Consider the following 18,015-nt stretch of genomic DNA (forward strand, 5'->3'; position numbering starts at 1 on the left):
ACCGCCATACGTTTTAGTAGACAAAATATCTATTGGGCAAATATCAGCTTTAGTGGTCATGGGATTCTGTGCATGAACTTGTAGATTTGGGAGGCTAGGGTGATCGGTCTGTAGTTTTCTGCGAGCTCTTCTGCCTTTGTGAAGCTTCGGGTGACATTAGAATGACGGTAACTGCAGAAGGCCTATTAGCCCATACAAGTCAGCTCCTATATATATAACCACCCAATCTCTTTCATATGTATGTTTAACCTACGCTTGAAACAATCAAGGGATCTTACTTTTATTATGTTACACGGTAATTTATTTATTTATTTATTTATATACAAGAAGGTACATTGGGTTAGAGAGAATACATAGCATAGTATTTACAATCTTGTAAAACCACTAGTACGCGCAGCGTTTCGGGCAGGTCCTTAATCTAACAGATAATTTTAAGTACGTAAATTCTAGCAGAATTAATAAAATGATAACAGATACATTGCAAGAAAAAAATGAGATGAGAGAAATAGTATTTGTTCCACAAATCAACACCCCTGTTACCGAACCAGTATTTACCCAGATCTTTCCTATATATAAACTTATCCAATTTATTCCCATTGTTAGACATAGTTCATCTGTAAGTTCCCTTACGACTTTCGATTGAATTCCATCCACACCTGGAAATGTTGAGCCTTTAAGTTAGTCAATGCTTAAAGTTGTGATTGTTTTGGACGTTGTGGGAAAAAAATTACATTTGGATAAAAGTAGGAGGTTTTAATCCTTTATTAGAAGCTAATGTCATAGTTGAATGTTGGATACTTCCTCAGAGATCAGATGTTGCTAAGACGATGGAGATCTAAGTTATCTCCCTCTTCAGAGGACTGTGAGAGGGTTACACAGCTCATAGTTCCAAAAAAATACCGAGAGCAAGTCCTCACAGCCGCTCATGACGATACCTTAACTGGTCACCAAGGCATCAGTCGAACGTCGTATCAGGTAACCAAGTTCTTTTATTGGCCCAGTCTTAAGAAAGATATTGCCAGATATTATAGACAGTGTGTAACCTGTCAAGTGGTAGGAAAACCCAACCAAGTTGTACCAAAAGCTCCCTTACATCCAACTGTCGTTCCTCGTGAACTTTTCTCCCACATCGTACTAGATTGTGTACGACCTTAAAGTCGGACCAAGTCAGGTGATGACTACATAATAACCACCATGTGTGCTTTCACAAAGTTCCCAGAAGCTTATCCTGTACATAATATCAGAGCTAAGACAGTCATCCATCACCTACTCAATTTTTTTACCTTGTTAGGACTACCTCGTGTGATTCAGTCCGACAATGGTAGTAATTTTCGTTCGGCAGAGATCTAATGATTTCGTGTGAAGTACCACATCGAACATAAATTATCCAGTACATATCACTCACAAAGTCAAGGTGTTCTCGAGAGATTTCATCAGACTATGAAGAAGATGTTGTGGACTGTTAGCGAAGACTCCGGCCGAAACTGGGATGAAGACCTACCCTTTATATTATTTGCAGCTCGTAATGGGTTACAACATTCTTTGGGATTGTTCACTTCCGAGTAGTTTTCAGACATCAAGTGAGAGGCCCAATCCAGTTGCTGTAGGAGAGAATGATGGGAAACGTTTCTCTCCCTGAGGGATGTCGGCTGTGGAGAGAAATCCAGTCCAAGTTGAAGAAGTACCAAGACGTGGCATGTAAACATCTGCAGAAGTCGCACGGTGAGATGAAACAACACCACGATAAGAAATTCCGGATGCAGCAACGAAGTTTTAAGCCAGGTGATTTATTTTTGTTTTAAAAAACTAGATTAGAGGCTGCTCTAGAGCATCAATTTGAGGGTCTATTTGAAGTTATGTGCAGACGCTCAGAATTAACATATAAAGTTAGAAGTTTGCAGGACCCTTCCAAGATTATAGTTGTACACATTAATTGGTTGAAAGCATTTCAAGTCTCCAAGCCAGTGTCATGTGTCTTACAGGACTCAGTCACCCCTGAGAACCATATAACTGATGACATGTCTAATCCTACCCTTTGTCGTTTTAGCTTTGAGGAGATGTTGGGGCATTTAGATGAGGGGAAACAGGGAGAGTTGAGAACCTTATTAGGCAAGTATGAAAATTTGTTCGGGGAAGTGCCTACCCAAACCCATGTCATTAGCCATGATAAATGACTAACAGGCACCACTCCGATTCGCATTCATCCGTATCGAGTATCACCAGAAAAGAGGGATATTATTAGGAGGGAAGTGGAGGTTCTACTCGAGCATTGACTAATCAAGGCCACTCAGAGTTCTTGGTGTTCGCCCTGCTTACTAGTACCTAAACTGGTCATTGTAATTGCAGGAATTCAACCTCCACATTCATCATATTCCTGGCAAAGAAAATGTTTTGGCTGATGCCTTATCCAGGTGTTTTCCCATGAGAAAACCCAGTGTTGAAAATGCACCCTAAGACTTCCTGATTTAATTTGTTTATAAATTGAATATTATAATTGTTTAATTACCTTTAATTTGATGGTGATTTATACTGTAATATTGAGGCAATAGTTGCTGCTTGCACTACATGATGTGCAGCACATATAAGTGCTCATATAAGATATAAGCGCAGCACATATAAGATATAAGATGCAGCACATATAAGAGCAGTCTCCGTGGTGTAGTGGTAAGACACTCGCCTGGCGTTCCGCGAGCGCTATGTCATGGGTTCGTATCCTGGCCGGGGAGGATTTACTGGGCACAATTCCTTAACTGTAGCCTCTGTTTAACGCAACAGTAAAATGTGTACTTGGATGAAAAAACGATTCTTCGCGGCAGGGGATCGTATTCCAGGGACCTGCCCGAAACGCTACGCGTACTAGTGGCTGTACAAGAATGTAACAACTCTTGTATATATCTCAAAAAAAAAAAAAAAAGTCTTGTATTGTGAATGTTCATGATATAATTTTTGCGGTCCATGTCAGTAGGAATGTGTACACCATGTTTCAATTAGTACCCAATTCTAGCGATGGAGGGGTGTTATGACCACACGTTCGCCAGTGTGATTATACTGTGTACTAGCTGTACCTGATCACACATTGCCGTGGCTCAGCAAGGCATGTGCGTACTGAGCAGCAGCAACCTTCCCCTTTCTCCCAGTCTTCCCCAATTTTCCCCCCTCCCCCATCCTCTCATCCTCCATACCATTCCTCCCTCCCTCGTCCCCTCGTCCTCCCCACCATCCCCACTCCCCTTGTCCTCCCTAACCAATTTCTATTCCCCGGTCCCCTCGTCCCCACCATCTCCAATGCCCCCATCTCCTCGTTATTCCCACCATTACCCCCTTCCCTGTCCCCTCGACCTCCCCATCATCCCCCACTCCCGTCTCGTCGTCCTCCCCATCATTCCCAACTCCCTCGTCTCATGCATTCCCAAATGATCTGATGTTCCCATTACTGAAATATATAAAAAAAAAGTTAAAAAACGAAATGAAAAACAGTTAAAAAATGAAATGAAAACCATGAAAGAAAATAAAAAATAAACTATACTCATGAAATGAGCGGTATGGTAAACAACACAGCTCAATTTCCCTGCAGTGTCACACAAAATAGTTAAATGAAAATGAATATAAATCGAAATCTATGAAAATTCAATTTATCAAAGCAATCGGAAACATTGAAATGGAATTGTAACCTATTTAGTATAGCATGTGTTGCTATTACGTGCCATAGATGGCGGTGGTTTTTTTTAAAACCATGTTTTTACCTGTCACAGGTATGGCATCTATATAGTAGGTATACAAAAACGCACCCGCATTGAAATGAAACGTTGTCAAAATTTCAATGCAATCGGTGAAGAACTTTCGGAGATTAGCGATTTTGAACAAACGAACATTTCCATTATTATTTATATAGATTATGTTCTGAGAGACAAGTGTTAAAAAATAATTGACAGGAGGTTACTTGTAATGCCATTTAACCTCCTAAACATTATAATCTCATTGCAGTGAGGCTGCAAGAGTTGTGTTAGCAAGTTGTGATTATAGAATTTATATTGCAGTGGGCTGCGTAAACTTTTAATACAATGTTGCATCGTCAATGAGCACTCCGAATTGTTCAGTTTAGTTCATTATTCAACCAAGCGGCAATTTACAGGAGTCAATTGTCTTTAATGCGCCATCTTGAGGTTATCTAGAGATGATTTCGGGGCTTTAGTGTCCCCGCGGCCCGGTCCTCGACCAGGCCTCCACCCCCAGGAAGCAGCCCGTGACAGCTGACTAACACCCAGGTACCTATTTTACTGCTAGGTAACAGGGGCATAGGGTGAAAGAAACTCTGCCCATTGTTTCTCGCCGGCGCCTGGGATCGAACCCAGGACCACAGGATCACAAGTCCAGCGTGCTGTCCGTTCGGCCGACCGACCGGCCATAGAAAAACAATTAACGTAAGATCGTTGCTGTAGTAGTTTTAGTTCTTTGTTGAATAAATTTGTTATGGTTATAGAAAACGGTCTTTATGTCAATACCTCTTGTAATATTACTCCACTTACTGGGACACGGAAGGAACAACCAGGCAGGAGATGCGCAGATTCAGGTTCATTATTCAGGACAGGTCCATACATTTCAGATGAGTTACAAGCATAAATAAATAAATAAATAAATAAATAAATATGTTTATTCAGGTAAGGTACATACATACAAGTGATGTTACATTAATGGATTGATATATAGATAGAGCTAGTACATACAATGCCTAAAGCCACTATTACGCAATGCGTTTCGGGCATAATGTTGGATTTAAAGAAAGAGCTAGTACATACATTACCTAAAGCCACTAGTACGCATAGCGTTTCGGGCAAGGTGTGGGGGGGGGGGGAGGGTGAACACTTAAACTAAAACTTAATACTAATTGACATTAAGTATACATAGTGTTGAAAAATAAAAAATAAAAAAGGGGGGGGAAACATGGCAGAAAATAGCAAATATACAATTTGGTCAAAAAACAGCATTGTTTAAAAATAGTAAGACATTGTTTAAAATAGTAAGACATTGTTTAAAATAGTAAGACATTGCTTAAAGTAGTAAGACATGGGTTGACATTTAGGGGTAAGGTAGGTTACATGGAGTTAATTAGGTAGTACTTTGTTTTTATCTTAAACTGGTTGAGAGAGGTACAGTCTTTAACATGATTGGGAAGGTCATTCCACATTCTGGGTCCCTTGATTTGTAGAGCATTTCTAGTTTGATTTAGTCGTACTCTTAGAATATCAAATAGGTATTTGTTTCTGGTGTGGTGCTCATGGGTTCTGTTACAACCTTCTAAGAAATTTTTAAGGTCAGGATTGACATTACAATTCAGAGTGTTTAAAATATGGAGTACACATGAGAGGATATGCAGTGCACTAATATCTAACATATTCAGAGATTTGAGTAAGGGTACCGAGTGCTGTCTGGGGCCGGAGTTAGTTATTGTTCTAATAGAAGCTTAGTGTTGGGTAATTAGAGGACGTAAATGATTTTGGGTAGTAGAACCCCAAGCACAAATACCATAGTTGAGATAAGGATAGATGAGAGAGTAATAGAGAGTCACCAGGGCAGGGCGGGGTACGTAATATCTGATCTTAGAAAGAATGCCAACAGTTTTAGAATTTTTTTTTACTATATTTAGAATATGTACCTGGAAATTCAGCTTGTTATCTATGAGGACACCAAGGAATTTACCATCAACTTTACTTCTGATCTGAATATTGTTTATTCTTAGTTTGATATCATTTGAGGATTTATTACCAAACAAAATATAGAAAGTTTTGTCAATGTTAAGGGTGAGTTTGTTAGCAGTTAGCCAAAGATGGACTTTATTTAGTTCAGTATTGACAGTGACATCTAGAGCAAGAGGGTCAGGACTGGAGAAAGTTAAAGTTGTGTCATCAGCAAATAAGATTAGTTTGAGGTGTTGAGAGGCATTTGGAAGGTCATTAATGTAGATGAGAAAGAGGAGAGGGCCAAGTATGCTGCCCTGTGGAACACCAATGTTTATGGGTAGTGTAGGAGAAATGAAATTATTCACAGAAACATACTGGAGCCTGTCAGTCAGGTAAGACTGAAGGTATTGCAGGGTATTGCTCCATAATGATGTAATTTAAGAAGAAGGTTTTGGTGATTGACAGTGTCAAAAGCCTTACATACGTCCACAAATAACCCAACAGGGAACTCATTTTTATCAAGAGTTGTATGTATCAAGTTCATCATACTAATAAGTGCATCGTTAGTGCTTTTATTTGGTCTGAAACTATATTGGTAAGAGCTAAGTATATTGAGTTTGGCTAGATATAAGTAAAGCTGATTGTACATTAGCTTTTCAAATATTTTTGACATGGTAGGCAGATTTGATATTGGTCTGTAATTGTTGACATTAGTGAGATCACCACATTTGTGGACTGGGGTTACTCTCGCTTTTTCTAGAATATCCGGAAAGGTTTGGAGTTCAATTGATTTGTTAAAGAGCAATGCAATGACAGGAGCATTAACATCAGAGGAATTAGCGGGAGCTAGGTACAGAGTCTCTGGATAGCTACCTGTAAGGTAGTCTGTAATATTAATGAGAGAGGATGGAATATCCTGAGCAAGGGATGTCCCAATGGATGAGAAGATCCTATTGAATTCAATTGCAGTGTTTGTGGCCGAAAGCACACCATCGTCATTGGATAGGAGAATTGGTTTTTTATTCAAAATCTTTTTTGATCCTAATATTTGAGAGATAGTGCTCCATGTTTTCTTAATGTTGCCCTTAATTTGGGTAAATTTTATTTTCGTTGTATTTTATTTTGGTTTTTCTAATTATTTTAAACAGCATAGATGAGCAATTCTTTGAAAATTCTTTGGAGACGACTCCTAACCTATACTTCTTCTGAAGGTCATGTTTTTTGTTATTAATAGATTTAAGTATACCCTTTGTAAGCCATGGAGTGTTTAACCTTTTTATTTGTAACTTGTTCCGTTAACATTGGACAGTGGGAGTTATAAAGGTTCAGAGTTTTCTGAAGAAATGTTTACACTGCTGGGTTAATGTTCACTATGTCTCCTAATTCAGCCTCCCAGTTGATATTAGCAGCAGCAGCAGCAATAAAGTTGCTTATAGAAGTTTCATTATGCAGCCAAGGTTTCATTATGCAAGCCAAGGTGACGCTCTATTACTCTCTCATCTATCCTATACCTTGTTTCATTATGCAGACAAGGGCTTATCTCCCTTGTCTCTCGAGGTGGTTTATTAATGTTGGTTAGGAGAAATGAGGAGTAATGGTCTGTGGTCCTATCGACGATTATCCCTGAAGTAAGTGGGAAGGTTATGTTAGTCCAGATGTAGTCAAGAGCCGTGGCATTGTTATCAGTGCTTCTAGTAGGTCTAGTGATTAATGGAATGAGGAAGCAGGAATTCATTCAGTTGAGGAAACCTAGCAGCTGGAGGGTTATCAGGCTCGCAGAGGTCAATATTTAAGTCCCCTGCGATAATTAGATGGTTTTTGTTTAGTCTGTTATCTAGTATTAGCTTTCTAAGGTTAGAGTTGAATTCGGACACATCAGTGTTAGGAATTCTATAGACTGCTCCCACAGTCAGGACAGACTCGGCACCCTTGACTCTGAAACTGGCGAAGATATACTCCCCACAGCAGTCTCTAGTTCTAATTACTTTTAAGCATGTCAGTTCTTGGTGGTAGTAAAGAGCAGTACCACCACCTCTCTGTACTGGTCGACAGTTGTGAATTGTTGAGTAGTTTGACATGTTAAAGAGTTGAGTAGTATCCTCTTTTAATCACGCTTCAGTAAGCATAACAAAAGAGAATTTACTGTCAACAGTTTGAATCAAGGCACTAACATCATCAAAGTGTTTGCTTAGAGATCTTACATTCAAGTTAATTACTGAGACATTGTGACTATGTGTTAATACATTGTTTACATCATGTGCTGTATAATATCTGCAGTTTTGATCATTAAAGTGATGACTGTCATAGATACTGGATAAGAGTTTAGCTCAGGGTCTATACTTGTTTGCATCAGAGGGCTGGTAATAATAATAATTAAGATTATAAAATAATTATGGTAAAACAGAAAAAAAGAGAATATATGCAAATCTATATACTATAATAGAAACAAATAATATTACATGAAGATCACTGAAATGAGACAGTAATAGCAAAAAGCAATTAAAATATAAAACAATAGCTTACTATAATAATATAATTGCACTTTACTTAATTACTACAGTGACACTATAACCAAAACAAGGTAGATTACTTATGAGAACACTCAGATACACTGAGGGAAAAAAGTTAAGAGTTAAATGGAAATATAACAGAGAAACTAAGAGACTATTAAATTGCTTAATTAATTAATAAACTATAACACTATAAAATGTCTTAATTATGATCCTATAGTTAGTATGAACTTAAAGTAAAAAATAAATAAAAATTAACTCAATTAATACCAATAAGTGACTTATATGAATCAGATTACAATTTAAATTTAAAGATAACAGGGTAAGATTATACACGAGAAAGATTTTACAATGATACTGAGGTAGATGTTTACATGAGTACATGGAAATTATACTGAATTAGTTACGAACTTTTTGTATGAGAGAGCATTTTTGAACGGCAGAGTAGTAGACAGCACCTTAGGCTAGGTTAGGCCTAGTCGCATGTGAGTTACTTCCGGCATTGGAGGGATTCTGGTTTTCAGATATGCCACAGTCATGCAAGAAGGCCAGCAATTGTTGGTCACACTTTATTTCATATCTTTTTCCTGCTCTATCTTTCTTTACAATGCGATTCACAATATGATAAGAAACGGGAATCTAACCCACCTGGGCCCAGACTTCCCAACTTATGTCAGACAAGGACACAGTGGTAAACCAGACATAATATTGTCAAACAACCACCACTTCCTAAACACCCACATAGAAAGGGGCCCTGTGAGCACAAGCGACCACCTACCAATAATAATGACGCTATCAACTAACCCCATTCAGAAACCCTCACCACCAAGACTTCAATACACTAACACTGACTGTGAGGAAGTTCAAAAGCAGTGCACAGGAAATCAGTGTCACAGACTTCAACGGAAAGGAAACATCACGCATAAATACAGAGCTAAATACGTGGATTAGTACCATAGAAAAATGCATGAACGATCATATCCCCGTAGCTCACCATATAACGCTCCCACACCCCCCAACCACTGAGGTGCTCAGGACACTGCAAATTAGATATAACAACCTCCTACAACTCATAACACAAAGTGGGTGGAAGGACGAGCGCAAAAGACTACAAAGGGAACTACAAGATGAGCTGCAAGATCTATGCAAAACAGATTACATCAAAAAATGGGATGACCTTATAAGCAAAATCCAAGTCGACTCCAGAAACCCGGGAAAGTTCTGGAAGAAAGTAAAAGCCCTGATGGGAAACTCAGCTGAGGAAACACCCTACATCACAGACGCCTCAGGGACTAAACTCTACGAGGAGAGAGAACAAGAACAAGAATTCAGGAGCTCTGAGAAAAAATATTCAGGATAAACCCGGAATTTTTTTTTAAACTTTTGCCCTATTAATGAAAGGTAAATTAAAACTCAAGTCGATAACAGAGCTGAAGCACTACTCCCGACGCAAACAATAGACCTTAACAACATCCGCGATGAATGCCACCTTAAGAATCACACAACCATTGCAGAGGTCCATAAAACAATTATGGATTTCAAGAACAAGGCGCCGGGCAACAGCAAGATAAATAAGATGGAATTATCCAACCCTAGCAGTGATTGCACTCCATCAATACACTTGTATAGTAAATGCAGCTCTTGCATCTGGACTCTTCCCCACATACTTCAAGAATGCCAGATTCCCCAATATACTTCAAGAGAAGTATAACACCAGGGAACACGGGTTTAGGAACCCCAGAGGGGCCCGTACAGCTATTGCCCTGATCTACGAGCATATAGCCAACGCAGTGTCGAAAAACGATCAGTGTAATATAGTGCTTAGAGACGTCGCGAAAGCCTTCGACAAAGTGTGGCACACAGGCCTAAAATATAAGATATATGAGCTAGGATTTCCTGAGAGATTTACTGCTACTCTCTGCAGCTTTATAGACAACAGAACTGCTAGGCTCAATATCGGCAGCTACTTGGGTGACGTAATAGAACTGAAAAGTGGAGTACCACAAGGAAGCTGCCTCTCCCCCACTCTATTCAACATATATACATCAGACCTACCCCAACCCCTATATGGCGAATACATCACATACGCTGACGATATCACCCAAATAATATGCCAACCGGGACCATCAAAGCCGCTACTAGCCGACAAGACCAAGGCAGCAATTGAATCCATAAACAACTTTGAGAACCATTGGAAAATCAGCACAAACAAACAAAAGTTCCAGATAATACACATTGCAAAAAGAAGCCCAGACCCCATTATCTTTGACAACCGCCCGATCCAATATGTGGAGGTAGGCAGAATACTGGGAATTATGATCAAGAGAACAGGGATGAAAATTCACGTAAGGGACCAACTAAACAGAGCCAAAGCAGCCTTAGGGAAACTGAGGAGAATCGAAGCCTCGGCACGAACATTCAGATCCACCTATATAAGGCTCTAGTGCGGCCACATCTAGAGTATCCCCAGTACCAATACACATCTTAAAGAAAACTAACATGCAAAAACTGCAAGCAGTGTAAAATAAGGCACTAAGGAGAGCAGCAAAACACCGTCCACCATATGATCAGACAATCAAGGAGCTCCAGGAGCTCCTGAACATACAGCCACTAAACATCAGACTGCAGCACCAAGCCATCAGGGTGTGGAACACCATCCAAATGTTAGAGGACCCAATGTTAGAAAGATTACTCCAAGATGAGACGCCCCGCTCCCACAGCTGGTGGCCCAAGAGCCTCGATTCATTAGATGAAAACCCCGCCCCACAATACATAATTCCCAGGTGAAATACTGACCAGAAATCCCCCAATAATTGGAAAAAATTGAGTATATATGTATATATATATATATATATATATATATATATATATATATATATATATATATATATATATATATATATATATATATATATATTTAGGGGTACCACCACTGGTTTAATTAAAGGGACCCACATCCTCGAAGAAGAAAATAAATAGTGTTCAGAGAAGACTTTGTGGATTCTCACTGAATACTTTAATCTTTTCCTCTCCTACCCTCTCCTTTTCCTCTCCTTTCCTCTCCGTGTGTGTGTGTGTGTGTGTGTGTGTGTGTGTGTGTGTGTGTGTGTGTGTGTGTGTGTGTGTGTGTGTGTGTGTGTGTGTGTGTGTGTAGATGTATGTATGTATGTATGTATGTATGTGTGTGTGTGTGTGTGTGTGTGTGTGTGTGTGTGTGTGTGTGTGTGTGTGTGTGCGTGTGTGTGTAGATGTATGTATGTATGTATGTGTGTGTGTGTGTGTGTGTGTGTGTGTGTGTGTGTGTGTGTGTGTGTGTGTGTGTGTGTGTGTGTGTGTGTGTGTGTGTGTGTGTGTGTGTGTGTGTGTGTGTGTGTGTGTGTGTGTGTGTGTGTGTGTGTGTGTGTGTGTGTGTGTGTGTGTGTAGATGTATGTATAAATAAACCAATAAATAATAATAAAAATTAATAGCGTTAAACAAAGCAACATGTGTGGAAGCATCAGGGTGTATATATGAATGGTACACAATATCCATCTATAGATATCCACATATGCTGAAATAGATGTGAAGAACCGCTCTCACACAATCACAGCTCCCTGACAAGAGAGAGCCAGCTCAGCTTAGCTACCAACACCCACACATCGTGCCAGCAAGGCGGACAGCCCGCCTGCTTTCATAACTCTCACTGTATTTCCCACTTCTAAACTTCCCTTAACCTATGCCTCTCCATCCTCTTTACTCCCCCCCCCCCAAAAAAAAAAAATCAAATATCCGGCATAGTACAATTTCATGATAATTTTATAAACGACCTGCTTTTGGGGTTCGAACCTTGACTCACACCGCCACACATCAAATTACAAATATTTGGTGTGAGAACCCATCGGTTACCCTTAATGGTGTGTGAGAACCCATCGGTTACCCTTAATGGTGTGTGAGAACCCATCGGTTACCCTTAATGGTGTGTGAGAACCCATCGGTTACCCTTAATGGTGTGTGAGAACCCATCGGTTACCCTTAATGGTGTGTGAGAACCCATCGGTTACCCTTAATGGTGTGTGAGAACCCATCGGTTACCCTTAATGGTGTGTGAGAACCCATCGGTTACCCTTAATGGTGTGTGAGAACCCATCGGTTACCCTTAATGGTGTCTTGTCACCCGAGGAGGTCAAACGACGGAGTGGATGGGATTCTAACCTAGGTTGACATCCTGGCAGATTTCTCCCGCCCTTTCCTATGGTCTCTTGTTTACGAAAAGAAAAGCTGTTTCAATACTTAACATGTTGGTCAAGCAGTCCTTTCAACTTGACCAATGTTTATGCAGTCTCCGTGGTGTAGTGGTAAGACACTCGCCTGGCGTTCCGCGAGCGCTATGTCATGGGTTCGTATCCTGGCCGGGGAGGATTTAATGGGCGCAATTCCTTAACTGTAGCCTCTGTTTAACGCAACAGTAAAATGTGTACTTGGATGAAAAAACGATTCTTCGCGGCAGGGGATTGTATTCCAGGGACCGTAGGATTAAGGACTTGCCCGAAACGCTACGCGTACTAGTGGCTGTACAAGAATGTAACAACTCTTGTATATATCTCAAAAAAAAAAAAAAAAAAAAAAAAATTATAAACAATTACGAAGGGAATGATTATAAAGTTTTTATTTTTATTTTATATATAAGGCCACACATCTCGATCACGTTTCATAAGAGTAACACAAGAGCCACCAGACGGCTTCAGGCTACACCAGGAGGTGTACCCGCCACTCGGTGTATACACTCACAGTTTACTTTAGTCCTGGACTATTACCAGGAATAGTCTATACTTGCTGCTTGGTCAGTAGGCTACTATGGTGGCCTTAATAACTCGCCAAATATTGACACGCCTTAAGTCCAACACCTAACTAAACTTGGTCAGATAAAAGCCTTTTGTATTACAGAAAACATAATCTTGCTGGTCTGGAAATAATCGCAATAAAACAAAGACAATATAACCGAAAAGAAACTTTAATAAATATTGGGTTCTCTGCTATAACGAACATATTTTAATGTCAAAGACGTTTTTTCTCAAGCAACAAAGCAAAGAAATAACGGAAATAAACAGTTAATATTCTCCGTGGCACAGTGGTAAAGCAACTGCCCGTTGCTTTGCGAGGGCAGTTGTTTTTACATATTCATATATATTAAGACATTGATTGTAACCATGATATATATGTGCTTCCGCCTACAGTTTAGACCTATTGTCTTGTGTATGACCTTCTGTCCTGCGTGACAGTGAATACCAGCATTATCCTCACTTTAATAACTGAGCTTTAACTGAAATCCTCAGATTAGGCAAAATTGTAATTAATTTTGTCAATAAAGATGTTAGTAATAATATTAATAATTTGGCCTGGGTTCATATCCTGGTCGCGAGGATTGACTGGGCGTAAATGAATGGGTACCTGGTTGTTAAACAATTTGGTGGTTCGTAATCCAGGGAAAATTAAGATTGAGGACCGGCCTAAAACGCTGAGTGATATATAGTGGCTCTACAAGAATGTAAGAACTCTTGTGTGTATATAAATAAAAAAAAATAGTTTGAGTGTTAAAAGTGGTACACACATCTTCTATTTTAGGCGTGTGGACCACTGGGTACTTACTGTTCCTCTGTTATAAGGTTTACCAAACCTTTGACAGAAGTCAAGGGTCTGGGAAGATCATATATTTGTTAAGCTTTATAGTGGAGTTGGGTTTCCAGTTAGTGAACTACAACAACGGACACACTGTATAATGTATGATGTATGGAGTTGTTGTGAAGGAAGGAGTAACTCTTCTTTTAATTATTGTGGAGGGTGCTAGCAAAGCTAAGTGTACATTAAGAGGAGGGTGCACAACAGTTAACCATGTACCAGTTACACACACATATATTGCTAAGTCAGCCGTCATTTACGTGAAAGAAAACGTACCCACCCTCCACTGTCCCGCCTGGGGATCGAACCCGGGATCTGCGAGTGAGAGTCGAGAAGGTATCCATAGTAACAGTTGTACGTTACCACCTTAACAACATTCATTCAAACACAATAAGTCGTGGGGCTGTGTTGTGATGTGTTGGTTTGTATGGTTTAGAAGGAAACTAAAAGCACTTTACATTCACCTTCACAAAACAATACAATAAGACACATGTAGTTAGTCATTACCACACTATTGCTGGAAAGTCGGGGCTTACAGCTGAAGCTCGACCATGTATGATAGACTTATAATTATAATTGTGAACTTTATAATTGTCAGTGACGACAGATAAATTTGTTTATTCACATTTGCTTTCATTAGGAATAAATAACAATATTTATCTTTATTAAGTGAACTTTAAAACAAATCAAATTTTGTTCTTAAAAAAATAAATTTTATTTTAATGCATAAAAAGGTATTAAAAAATTAAAAAAATAAGTTATTTATACCCAAATACTCACATAATTGTTTTCTTTCTTTTTAATTAAAATTTATATTTTTATGTAGTTTTTATGGTTGCATACTATCTATAATTTACCTTGAATTTACCTTGAGATTATTTTTGTACATCAGCAACAACGCTGATTAATATTGTCACTTGTTTATTGAGCTTCAGGAGCATGTAATTAGCGTCGTAAACGGCACTGAGCTGTTATACAAAGCCAATTATTCCAGCCGTAAATGTGTCATTCAAGATGTCAAATGACAGATATACTTACAATTATAACAACATACCAACCACGTCACATCCCTCAACACTATACCGAGCAGATCAACAACCTTTTATAGCAGTCTCCGTGGTGTAGTGGTAAGACACTCGCCTGGCGTTCCGCGAGCGCTATGTCATGGGTTCGTATCCTGGCCGGGGAGGATTTACTGGGCGCAATTCCTTAACTGTAGCCTCTGTTTAAGGCAACAGTAAAATGTGTACTTGGATGAAAAAACGATTCTTCGCGGCAGGGGATCGTATTCCAGGGACCATAGGATTAAGGACTTGCCCGAAACGCTACGCGTACTAGTGGCTGTACAAGAATGTAACAACTCTTGTATATATCTCAAAAAAAAAAAAAAAAAAAAAAAACAACAGTCTCCTTGATCTTTCACCATTAGGGAGCCGAGCTGACAGCACGCGGGATTCGTGATCCTGTGTTCGATCCCAGGCGCCGGCGAGAAACAATGGGCAGAGTTTCTTTCACCCTATGCCCCTGTTACCTAGCAGTAAAATAGGTACCTGGGTGTTAGTCAGCTGTCATGGGCTGCTTCCTTGTGGTCGAGGACCGGGCCGCGGGGACACTAAAAGCCCCAAAATCATCTCAAGATAACCTCTCATGTATACAGTTAACACGGATCACAAACACACCAATAACACAATTTCACACATCAAAAATCTGCCCAATAATTCCCATTTGGGTATTATTTGGGCATTCCCATTAATCATCTTTTTGTGTTTGAATCATTGTTATTGAATCAATGATAACCTTAATTTACCTGATGGCCACATCAGGTAAGGAGACGAGGAGACGATAAAGGAGACGAGAGAGATACCAAATAATATACACATGGAAAATACTGGAAGGCCTGGTCCCTAATCTACACAGTAAAATAACAACGTACTGGAGTGAACGATATGGAAGAAAATGCAGAATAGAACCAGTGAAGAGCAGAGGTGCCATAGGCACAATCAGAGAACACTGTATATACATCAGAGGTCCACGGTTGTTCAACGTCCTACCAGCGACTATAAGAAATTGAAATTGAAATTGAAATTGAAATAAGTTTATTGAGGTAAAATACACACAAAGGGATGAGGTAGCTCAAGCTATTCTCACCCCATTCAGTACAACGTGTTAATATATACATAGACACACATCACAAATAAACACATTACCAAACATTCTGAGAGGTAAAAATATACATTTCCTCCTTCACAAGTAGTATGTTATCAGACGTACACACAAATACTTTTATGACCTAGGTATACTGTATAGACAATTTGCAAGACACCTGCAGATAATTCAACAAAATATTACAATCTTGGTGCAAAATTCTTATATCTCTCAAGAATATCATCAACCTTTCCGTTGTGACACATCCAGGCTATTTGTTCAGGAACAGTCCTTATCTCAGTGTTTCTATATACATTAATCAACGGACAATCAAGAATATAATGGGCAAGGGTGTGAGACCTTAACATACCACATAGTTTACACTTCGTGTCATTATCATGAACATCTATCCCAAAAATAAATATTGCCGGAAAAACCGTGGACATCTTCAAGAGAAAACTAGACTATTTCCTAAAAGACGTTCGGGATCAACCGGGCTGTGGTGGGTATGTGGGCCTGCGGGCCGCTCCAAGCAACAGCCTGGTGGACCAAACTCTCACAAGTCAAGCCTGGTCTCGGGCCGGGCTTGGGGAGTAGAAGAACTCCCAGAACCCCATCAACCAGGTATCTCTTTAGGGTTAGGCCACTAGGGTTAGTGGCCCCCAAGTAATATAAACAGAACAAAAAATTACAGTTAACCATCTATCGATTCCAAACATTTATTGGTTAGTGAGCAGTCATTTATTATTTTTTTAATGTGTTTGAAAATATCCGTTCATATGATATTGGTCTGTAATTGTTTATATTACCTGTCTCTCCTCTCTTACGAAGTGGCGTTACTCCTGCTCCTTTTAAGGACATCAGGAAGAAGAAACATAATACTAGACATTTATTTGCAGAATAGCATAGCTATAGGTAGAGCAATGGAATGAGCAGCACTTTTATACAGAATGGCATACCATAGATTGTATTTCACTAGTATCCCCCAGCTTAAATTTTAAGTGAGTGAATTATAGATATTTAATTATGTTAATTTATTTATATATACTAGAATTTTTACAAGCTTGTTAAACCACTAGCACGCATCGCGTTTCTGGCAGGTCTGAATCCTAATGTTCACAGGTGTACGACCCGCCAAATCGTTTAAGAACCAGGTACCCATTCACTTCTGGGTGAACAGAGGCTACAGTTAAGGATTGTTGCTAGTTATCAATTACTGATACGACTGCCTCATGAGGCAGTCGTACCAGCAAACATTTTCACGTTTTTAAAACGTTCTAAAAACGACATTTCCTTGTTTTCAGCACGTTTATAATTACATTTTAAAAATGTTTTTTGAGAATTTTTATATACGACCTTAGAACGTAAATAAATAACATTTAAAAAAACCTTTTTATAATCTTTTAATTACCTACATTAAAATGTTTAGGGTAAATCAGGGTATAATAGATTTTTAAACTATATCTGAAATAGAAAGGGAGGGAAAGAAAGAAGACATATCTGAGAAAGAAATGGACATCCTATATATGTACGTGTAAATTACAAATAAATAGGGTACAAAAAGAAAATTAAAATATTATATTTATTTAAGATTGAGTAATACAACAAAATATATGTAATAGCTCGAAATATATAGACTATATCTATAACAGAATATAAAAGTAAAAATCTAAAAATCTATAAAAATCTATATATGCAATATGTGAACAAAATAGATTTTGTGATCAAGCAGCCTGTGATTCATGTCATGCTGAGATCAGTCTGACGTTACAAGCAGTTATTGTTACTTAAAACTACAACAAGTAAAATTTCCCGAGTATACAAATAACATTATAGTTTTTCTATGACTAAAAATAAAAATCTATAAATCAAAATTTTAGGACTAAGTATATCTACAATAAAAAAATTTTTAAATAAAAATCTACAAGTGAATGTAAACACAGTCAAGTATAATATTCATGTAGAAAGAAAAAGAAAAGATTTCTTTCTTTCAGAGAAAGAAAGAGAAAAAGAAAGAGAAAGAAAG

At 38.8% G+C, this 18,015-nt stretch overlaps 1 protein-coding gene across 1 annotated transcript in view; it reads right to left on the reverse strand.

The window, feature by feature from the left end:
* Positions 1 to 17,560: 17,560 nt before the first annotated feature.
* Positions 17,561 to 18,015, reverse strand: part of LOC138373237 (uncharacterized) — a 19,268-nt gene continuing 18,813 nt past the window's right edge. Inside the window, exon 8 of the mRNA XM_069339280.1 lies at positions 17,561 to 18,015. This exon is cut by the window's right edge and continues 763 nt beyond it. The gene's annotated coding sequence lies outside the window, so the exon portion shown is untranslated.

The sequence above is a fragment of the Procambarus clarkii genome, chromosome 5, assembly GCF_040958095.1.
Source record: "Procambarus clarkii isolate CNS0578487 chromosome 5, FALCON_Pclarkii_2.0, whole genome shotgun sequence".
In the NCBI taxonomy this organism is placed as follows: Eukaryota; Metazoa; Arthropoda; class Malacostraca; order Decapoda; family Cambaridae; genus Procambarus; species Procambarus clarkii.